The 8,432-nt window shown below is 36.7% G+C and overlaps 1 long non-coding RNA gene across 1 annotated transcript; it reads right to left on the minus strand.

Annotated features, from left to right (window-relative positions):
* Positions 1 to 1,284: 1,284 nt before the first annotated feature.
* LOC110207770 (uncharacterized) lies at positions 1,285 to 8,203 on the minus strand. Its single transcript, XR_002324313.2, has 3 exons — positions 8,145 to 8,203; positions 7,993 to 8,068; positions 1,285 to 1,679 (listed from the first exon to the last, which is right to left on the minus strand). It is a non-coding gene; the product is annotated as an uncharacterized LOC110207770 (long non-coding RNA).
* Positions 8,204 to 8,432: the final 229 nt, after the last annotated feature.

The following is an 8,432-nucleotide window of genomic DNA, read 5'->3' on the forward strand; positions in this document are numbered from 1 at the left end:
TGCAGTCACGCCAAGAAGTCTTCTACGCTTGAAATACACTCCCTCCTTATCTACAACTTTCAGAATTCTTATTATTTGAAGATTTAGCCCAGGTAAGCTTTTCCTGATCATTCTAGTTAGTGATCTTTCCTCAAAATTACACTATATTTATTTATCTTTGTACACAGGATAACACATTTAGAGCTGGAAGGAGCCTTAGAGATCATCTAGCTGATGATCCCTTCATTTTTACAGATGAGAGTAAGTGACTTGGCCAAGGTAATATAGGTATTAAGTGGGAGATCTGGGACTTGAACCCAGGTCTTTAAATTCCAGATCCATTATTCGTCCCACTGCACTATGTTGCCTCATGTTTTATCCCTTGGTACAGTGGTTCTCAAACTTTTTGGTCTTCGGTCTTTCACACCCTTAAGAATTATTGAGGTCCCCAAAGAGCTTTTGTTTACATGAGTTATGTCTAACCATATTTGTCATATTAGGAGTTAAAATGGATGAATTTTAAAAATATTAATTCATTTAAAATAACAATAATAAATCCATTATATGAACACAAATAACATATTTTTATAAAAAGGGACTGTATTTTCTAAAAAAAATTAGAATAGCATTGTTATATATATTTTTATAATTGTCTTTAATATCTGGCTTAATAGAGACAGCTGGGTTCTCATATCTGTTTCTGTATTCAATCTGTTGCAATATGTTATTTTGATTGAAGTATATGAGGAAAATATGGCTTCACAAATAGTGTAGCTGGAACTGGGAGGAATATTTAAAAGGCAAATTATATCTTATTATTATTATTATAGCTTTGACTTCAAGGACTCTCTGAAAGGCTCTCATGAATCCTCAGGGAGGGAGGAGAATTGCTGCCTTAGCAGAAATGTAATTTCCTTTAAGGTCAGGAACTGTTTCATTTTTCTTGCTATACCCCTAATACCTAGCAGAGTACCTTGTATGTAGTATGTGCTTTACAAAAGTTTACACACACACACAACCACACACACACACACACCCTGGACATCGTCAACCCCACTTCCATTCTTACTGGCAGGTTGGGTGCCTAGGGCAGGGCTTCTTCCCTCAGGGACATAGGGGATCCGTGGAGGTTGTGGGTTATGTTTCAATACTAGCACTCACAAACTCCTATATGGTATATTTCCCCTTGATGATTAATAGCTCTCCAATGTCACTCAATCATTACTTACTGTCACAATATCAACCAGTTATCTCTTTGATATCAATGATTAACAATTAACATCATTTGCTTTTACTAATGGATGTTTATTGAGAAGATATTGCAAGAACCCAAATTTAAAAACCTCTGAAACTGAGAGCCCAATTTCATCAACCACCTCAGAACCCAGGAGTGGGTTCAGACTTAAAGAAGCTGCTAAGAACATTTCTCCAATTGTGTTCACGTTTTAACAAAGTAGATTCAATATAGTTGATGGATAAATTGCTCCTTAGATTGTTGGACATGGTGTCTCATCAGCTGAGTCAATTCATTCCTGGGATGGGGCAAACAGATAATTCCTGAGAACTGCCTTCTCACTGGACTAGGCTGGCAGCAAAGTCTCTGCTGTGGACTCCGGTTCCTGGACTTCTGATGGCTCTTCTAAGCTTTTGAAGCTCGCAAGGTCATAACCTATTCCATTTCTTCTCTGATATCCATTCCTCTAAGATCGGGAAAGAAACACAACAGAGGTAGAAGAACAGCGCTATGTATTCAGAGCTATATTTTAGCTGGGTAGGGAGATAAGGCAGCCAGCACTGCTTTCTCATTCTCTATCTGGAGGCTTACAATGATTCCTCACTTGCAAACTACCAGTGAAGAGAGAACTTTCATCTGTTCTTGCCTTTTGTATGCATTTACAATTCTGACTTTACATCTAATTGAAGGGTTTACCATTATCATTCAGTAAACTGGAACTTACATGGATAGAATTGTAGAATGAGTGTAAAATGCTTAGAGAGTTGTCTAGAGCAGTGAAAGGCTAAGTGACTTGGCCAGGGTCATATAGCCAGTATATTCAGATTCCAGGTCAGCCTCCTCTTCAGTCTCCTTTCTAACCATTACAACAAACCACCTCTCATAAAGAAGTTCACACATGCAGAAAAAGAGAAATAAAAAGAGACTTGGATAGTTCTGTAGAATGTAATAGCAATCAGTTAAAGACTATTGTCTTTGTGCAAATTAGGGTCAGGGTCTATGTGCATCATCCCCGCATATCTGGAAGCAGGTTCCTAAGCCTCTGCAATAAGCTCCAAGGACTGAGCCCTACTGGCCAGTCCCCTTGAATAAATGTTTATCAAATTTCATTGAATTGACTATAATAAATGAAGTAGATTTATATTATTGTATTTATTGAATTGTTTCCTATGGTAAAGCTACATGCAGATAAGCAGATCTTTGTTTTTCTTTTTTTTTACCCTAAATTCGATTTTTTAAATTATACGTCCCTTAATTTATGCCCTCCACCCCATGAGCCCATGACTTTTGATTGGAGAAAGCTTCGGGGTTGGGTAGGGTTGAATTTGAAAAGTTAAGGAACACAGTTCAGATTTTGCCACAGGCAAAGAATACCTAGGAAAAGATCTAGACAAGTCTCCATCATGGTTTGGGGGAAAAAAGGCTTTTTATTACTTGCCCACACCCTTGGAAGGACTCAATAGGTCTTGCTGAGCAAGATGAGGGATGTTGCTAGGGGCTGATCTCAGAACAGCTCTTTCATGTGTGACTGCTTTAACATTTAGATTGAACAAAATATCCTAAAGTCAAAATGTGCAAAATCCACAGAGATCCAAGCAGACGGATAGAGTTCATAAGCAAATTTTTTCCTTGTGAAACAATGTGAATCAAAGATTAAAAAATAAACAATCCCCAATAGGGAAAAATGACATATCCAGAAGATTGCAGTGCATAACTTTGTAGCACAATTACTGTCTCCAGTGCCTGCACTTTCAGATTCAACTCCTGTAGAGAATTAATTATGCATGTTGTATATTGAGTTTTTCCCTGCTTGCAATTCAGGGCTGAGATTTTTCCATGCAAAGTGGAATAAAAAGCCAAGGACACATTGTGGCATATAAGTTAGGACACTGAGTACCATGTTGTTTGTGCCTGTCAATTTCCACTCCTTTTAGTCTGAATGATTGTTATTGACTATCTCCATTTGGTGTAAATAACTGTGTCAAAAAAGGGGAACAAACAGAGATGTGCTGGGAGTTCAGAAGAAAAAAAAAACGCCACACACTTAAAAGATGGCACCTATGTTCTGTTGCCATGGGAACGGCGCTGCAAGAGACGATTGTAGCCTATAATGCAAGACAGAAGCCGGTGAATGTGTGAAGAATTGCTTTTCTGTAGAAAAATATTTAAAATTATTTTGAAACCGTCCCACTTGGTTGATGTTTCTTGAAGCAAAATACAACAAATACAAATACATATCCTTGTCCCTCAAATAGTTCTTGATCTGTGTGTCCTCATGGATCATGGCAGTTGCACAGCTCCTGGATATTGCAAAACCATGCAGTGAGATGTGGTGAAACAAATACATTGCCTAATGAGTCAGGAATGGTGCTTCTTTCTGCTCGTTTATAGACCTTTGCTTGACATTGGATGTGATTGCAGCTTATAGTTCCCTCCAAGGGAAAACTGTTATTTAGCTCAATTGTTTGAATAGAGTATTAACCTAGAAAATCTATGCTTGAACATTTCATGCTTGACTGTATCTGTCACAAAAGAACATTTATTTTCAGAAAGAGTACTTTCTCCAAAATTCTTTCTGCCTTACATATAATCTAGGTACACATCTGTGCCCTGTGGAAAGGTTTACCTATCTGATTTGTCATTATCTAATTATAATGGAAGCTGCAACTTATAAATGAGTAGAAAGAGTACTAATCTATCAGGCAAACGACCTGAGTAATAGTCCTGGCTTTGCGCTGAATTGTTCAACTTTAAGAAGGTCACTTAAATGGTCTGGATTCCATTTGTTGCGGGGGTTTCTTTGGCGGGGGAGAGAAGGCATTTAAAAGCCTTCACAGTTTGTCTCCTTCCTCTATTTCTAGCCCCGATTTCATTTGTCTCCCCTAAACTTCTTTATAAACCAGCCAACCTAGCCTGCTTGAAATTGGTCACAGAGGACATTCCATCTTCTATCTTCCTACTCAGCACAAACTATCCTCCATGCTTAGAAAACTCTCCTTCCTCATCTCCACTGTTTGTCATCCCTAGTTCCCTTTTAGGCTCATCTTAAGTATCATCTCTTACATGAGGCCCTTCCTGGGAGTGCTCTCCTCCACTTCCCAGAATTATTCTATATATTTTGTGAATACTTATCTGTGTACCTGTTTCTTTAATCAATCAACAAGTCAATTATAATCAATAAAGATTTATTAAGTGCCTACTATATACCAGGCACTGTCCTAAGCTCAGGAGATATGAAAAGAGGCAAAATACAGTCCCTGCCTTCAAGGAGCTTACTATCTACTGCATGCAATGTAATGGAGGAGACAACATGCAAACAAATAGATACAAAGCTAGCTATATACAGGATAAATAAGAAATAATTAAAAGAGGAAAGGTACTAGAATTAAGAGGGATTGGAGAAGGCTTCCTGTAGAAGTTGGGATTTTAGTTGGGACTTAAAGGAAGCCAGGGAGGTCAATGGTCAGAGTTTAGGAGGCTGAGTGTCCCAAGTATTTATTAAGTACCTACAATATGTAAAGCACTATGGCTAAAAGGACAAAGAATGAAATAATCCCTATTCTCAAAGAGCTTTCACTCTTACACGTATGTCATCCCAGGAGAATGTAAGCTCCTTAGAAGGAAGCACTTTTAATTTTCTTTTTGTATCCCCAGTCTCCTGAACATAGTAGTTACTTAATAAATAGTTGTTGAATTTAATTTCCTCTTTTATAAAATAAGGATCATAATGCCTGCCAAGTCTGTGTCCCAGGGTTATGAGGCTTAAATGAATTTGAATAAGTACAAATGCTTTAGAGGAAAAAAATTGTAAAGATTGTTCGATGGTATTGTTATCATTTCTCTGTCATCCCTGCCTCTCAACAACACTGTATAGTCATGTCAATGGGCTGCAGGTCTAGCAAATTCAATTTTATGTAAAATGACATCATTTGAATCTCTCTTACTCTTTTTGCTGAGAAGTTGCCACGGCAAAGTATAACTGCATTGCAGTTTCCTATGTCATTTAGTAATGTAGTGACCACTTTTTCCCTAGTTTCAGCTACAACTGACATCATAAAGTAATGAATGCTCTTGGAGGTTTATTTAGATTCCTGCTCCCTCTTTGCTACAGAGCAATTCTAAGTTTCAGTTAAGTCTTTGCTTCTAGATGTCAAAGAGATTCGCTTAATTTTTTTGAAGTTGTATTGATACTTTTTGTTTATTATACTAGAGTCATTTCCTGATGTACCTTCTCCTCCCAACATACACCAAAGTGAGCCTTTGAACCCTCCCTTGTAAAAAATTAAAAAATAAAAATAGACAGACAGACAGATACAGATAAAAATAAAACCAAAATAAATGACTCAGCAACTGTATCCAGCAGTGTATGCAACATTTCATACCTGTAGTTCCCACTGCTTAGTTCTCTGCTGAGAGAAGGAAGATATGTTTCATCATCTATTCTAGAACTTCCATTTTATAGAATAGTAAATGCACTATACACAGGGCAGGCAATACTATGTTCTCATAGTTGGAATATGGAACTAGGTAGAATTAAGTCTCAGTCTCTAAATTGTCAACATATTATTTATATCTCCTTTATAACAAATAGCATAATAAATGAAAATAAATTCACACATTGGTCATGTCTGAAAATGTGTGTCTCAATCTGCACTTTTAGTCTATTATCTCTTGTTTGGGAGGTAGAAAGACTGCTTCATCATCTGTTTTCTGGGGTCATGGTTGTATTTAAGTCTTTCAAAGTTGCTTTTCTTGCCAATGTTGTAGTCATTGTATGCATCATTCTTCTAGAACTGGTCATTTCACTCTGCATTAGTTCATATAAGTCTTTCCAGTTTCCTCTGAACCCTTCCCTTTCATCATTTCTTATGGTATAATAATATTCTATTACATTTACAGATCGTAATTTGTTGCCATTCTCCAATTGATGAGTCCCTTTCCTTAATTTGCAGGGTTTTGCTAGAACAAAAAGCATCTCTATGAATATTCTTATACATGTAGGTCTTTTTCTACTTTCTTTGATTTCACTGGGGCATAGGCCAAGTAGTCCCAAATAGTGGTACTTCTGGGTCAAATAGTATGCAACATTTAGTGACTGGAGGTGTAGTTCCAAATTGTTTCTCAGAATGGCTAAACTAGTTCATAGTTCCACCTACGAATTAGTGTGCCTGCCCTCCCAAATTCCCTCCAACAATTGCTATTTTCCTTTTTTGTCATCTTTGTTAATCTGATGTGTGTGAAGTATGTGAGGGAACCTCAGTGTTATTCTAATTTGCATTTCTCTTATTACTAGTGATTTGGAATATCTTTCATATGGTTGCTGTTAGCTTGTCTTTTTTCTTTTGAGAATTACCTGTTTATATCCTTTAATCATTTATCTATTGAGAAATGACTCTTGTTCCTAATGTACAAGGTATTACAAAAGTATTAGTTCAGTTTTAGGCTACTGAAGTTTCTTTTTTTCTTTTTGTGAGGCAATTGGGGTTAAGTGATTTGCCCAGGGTCACACAGCTAGTGTCAAATGTCTGAAGCCAGTCTCGAACTCAGGTCCTCCTGACTCCAGGGGGGTACTCTATCCACTATGCCACCTAGCTGCCCCCAGGCTGTTAAAGTTTAAATACCGGAGACCCTGTATTTGAATCTCTTTTCTATATATCTCACATAGCAGGCTTTTATTAGAAAATCTTGTTACAGACATTTTTCTCAATTAGCCATTTCCCTTCTAATTTTAACTGCACTGATTTTGCTTGTGCAAAAGCTTCTCAATTTTATAGAATCAAAATTGGCCATTTCACTTCTTATGACCCTCTCCATGCCTTGTTTAGACAAGAACTCTTCCCCTATCCATTATTGCGAAAAGTATCTACTACTCTGCTACCCTAATTTATTTATGATGTGATTTATTAGGTCTAGGTCATGTTTCCACTCTAAAGCTTGTTAAATGAGATGTTTGTTTAAACCTAATTTCTGCCAGCCTACTTTCCAGTTTTTCCTCAGTTTTTGTTGAATGAGTCCTTATGGCAGTAGTTGGGGTCCTTAAGTTTATTGAAGTTTATGCCACTATATTTATTTACTTATGTTTCTTATATGTCTAATTTGTTCCAATCATCAACTTTTCTATTTTTTTAACCAGTACCAAATAATTTTGATGATTACTACTTTGTAGTATACTGCTTTGAGATCTAGCTACTGCTAGGCTTCCTAAACCCACTTCCTTATTTCATTTCCTTTGAGATCCTTGACCTTTTGTTCCTCCAGATGAGATATGTTATTAGTTTTTCTAGTTCTACAAGTAATCTTTTGGTAGTTTGATTGATGTGGCATTAAATAGCTAAATTATTTAGGTAGTATTGTCATTTTTATTATACTGGCATGGCCCAGCCATGAACGTGTCTCTCAATTACTTAATTTTGTCTTTATTTCTAGAAAGAATGTTTTGTATTTGCACCTGTCATTCCTATATGTCTTGGTATGTGGGTTCCCAAATACTATACACATGATGTAGTTTTTTTAAATGGAATTTCTCTTCCTATCTTTTCTTGATGAGTTCTGTTTGTAAGAAACACAAAGCCTGATGAGTTGTATGGGTTTGTTTTCTATCCTGCTACTTTGCTAAAGTCATAATTTCGATTCATTTTAGTTTAACCTCTAGGGTTCTCTAAGTGCACCATCATATCATCGGCAAAAAGTCACAATATTGTTTTTTCTTTGCCTCTACTTATCTCCTTGATTTATTTTTGAGTCATTATTGCAGCCAATTGTGTGGCAGTAGCACTTACCACATAACCATTACATTCAGGGGGACGATATCTTTGACAGACTGATGACTTCTCTAGTTCCAGTCGGACCCGCCACCTACAAAAAAGAGGAAGGAATTAACTGGCCTTACTTGCCCACCAAAATGCCCTGTCCTCCAAATTTACTTACTTACTTTTGCTTTAGTCAAAGCCCTCATCTTCTCAGGGTCCTTGATCTCAGGTGGTGCTAGGAGGAAAGAAATGTATTAAAGTTATTCACATTAAATCACAAATGGCTGATAACTCTATAACTCTTCTAGAAGTATATTTTGGGGGGGGATGTTTGGGGTATTTTTCCAGTTTGTTTAATTTTTAAAATAAATTTATTTTTATTTCTTTTGGTTTTATTTTGTTTTGTTTTTATATCACCTATAGTTCCCAGTATATGCCCATCCTCAATAGCCATTCCTTATAACAAAGAA

This window comes from Phascolarctos cinereus, unplaced genomic scaffold (assembly GCF_003287225.1).
Source record: "Phascolarctos cinereus isolate Bilbo 61053 unplaced genomic scaffold, phaCin_HiC Scaffold_4;HRSCAF=312, whole genome shotgun sequence".
In the NCBI taxonomy this organism is placed as follows: Eukaryota; Metazoa; Chordata; class Mammalia; order Diprotodontia; family Phascolarctidae; genus Phascolarctos; species Phascolarctos cinereus.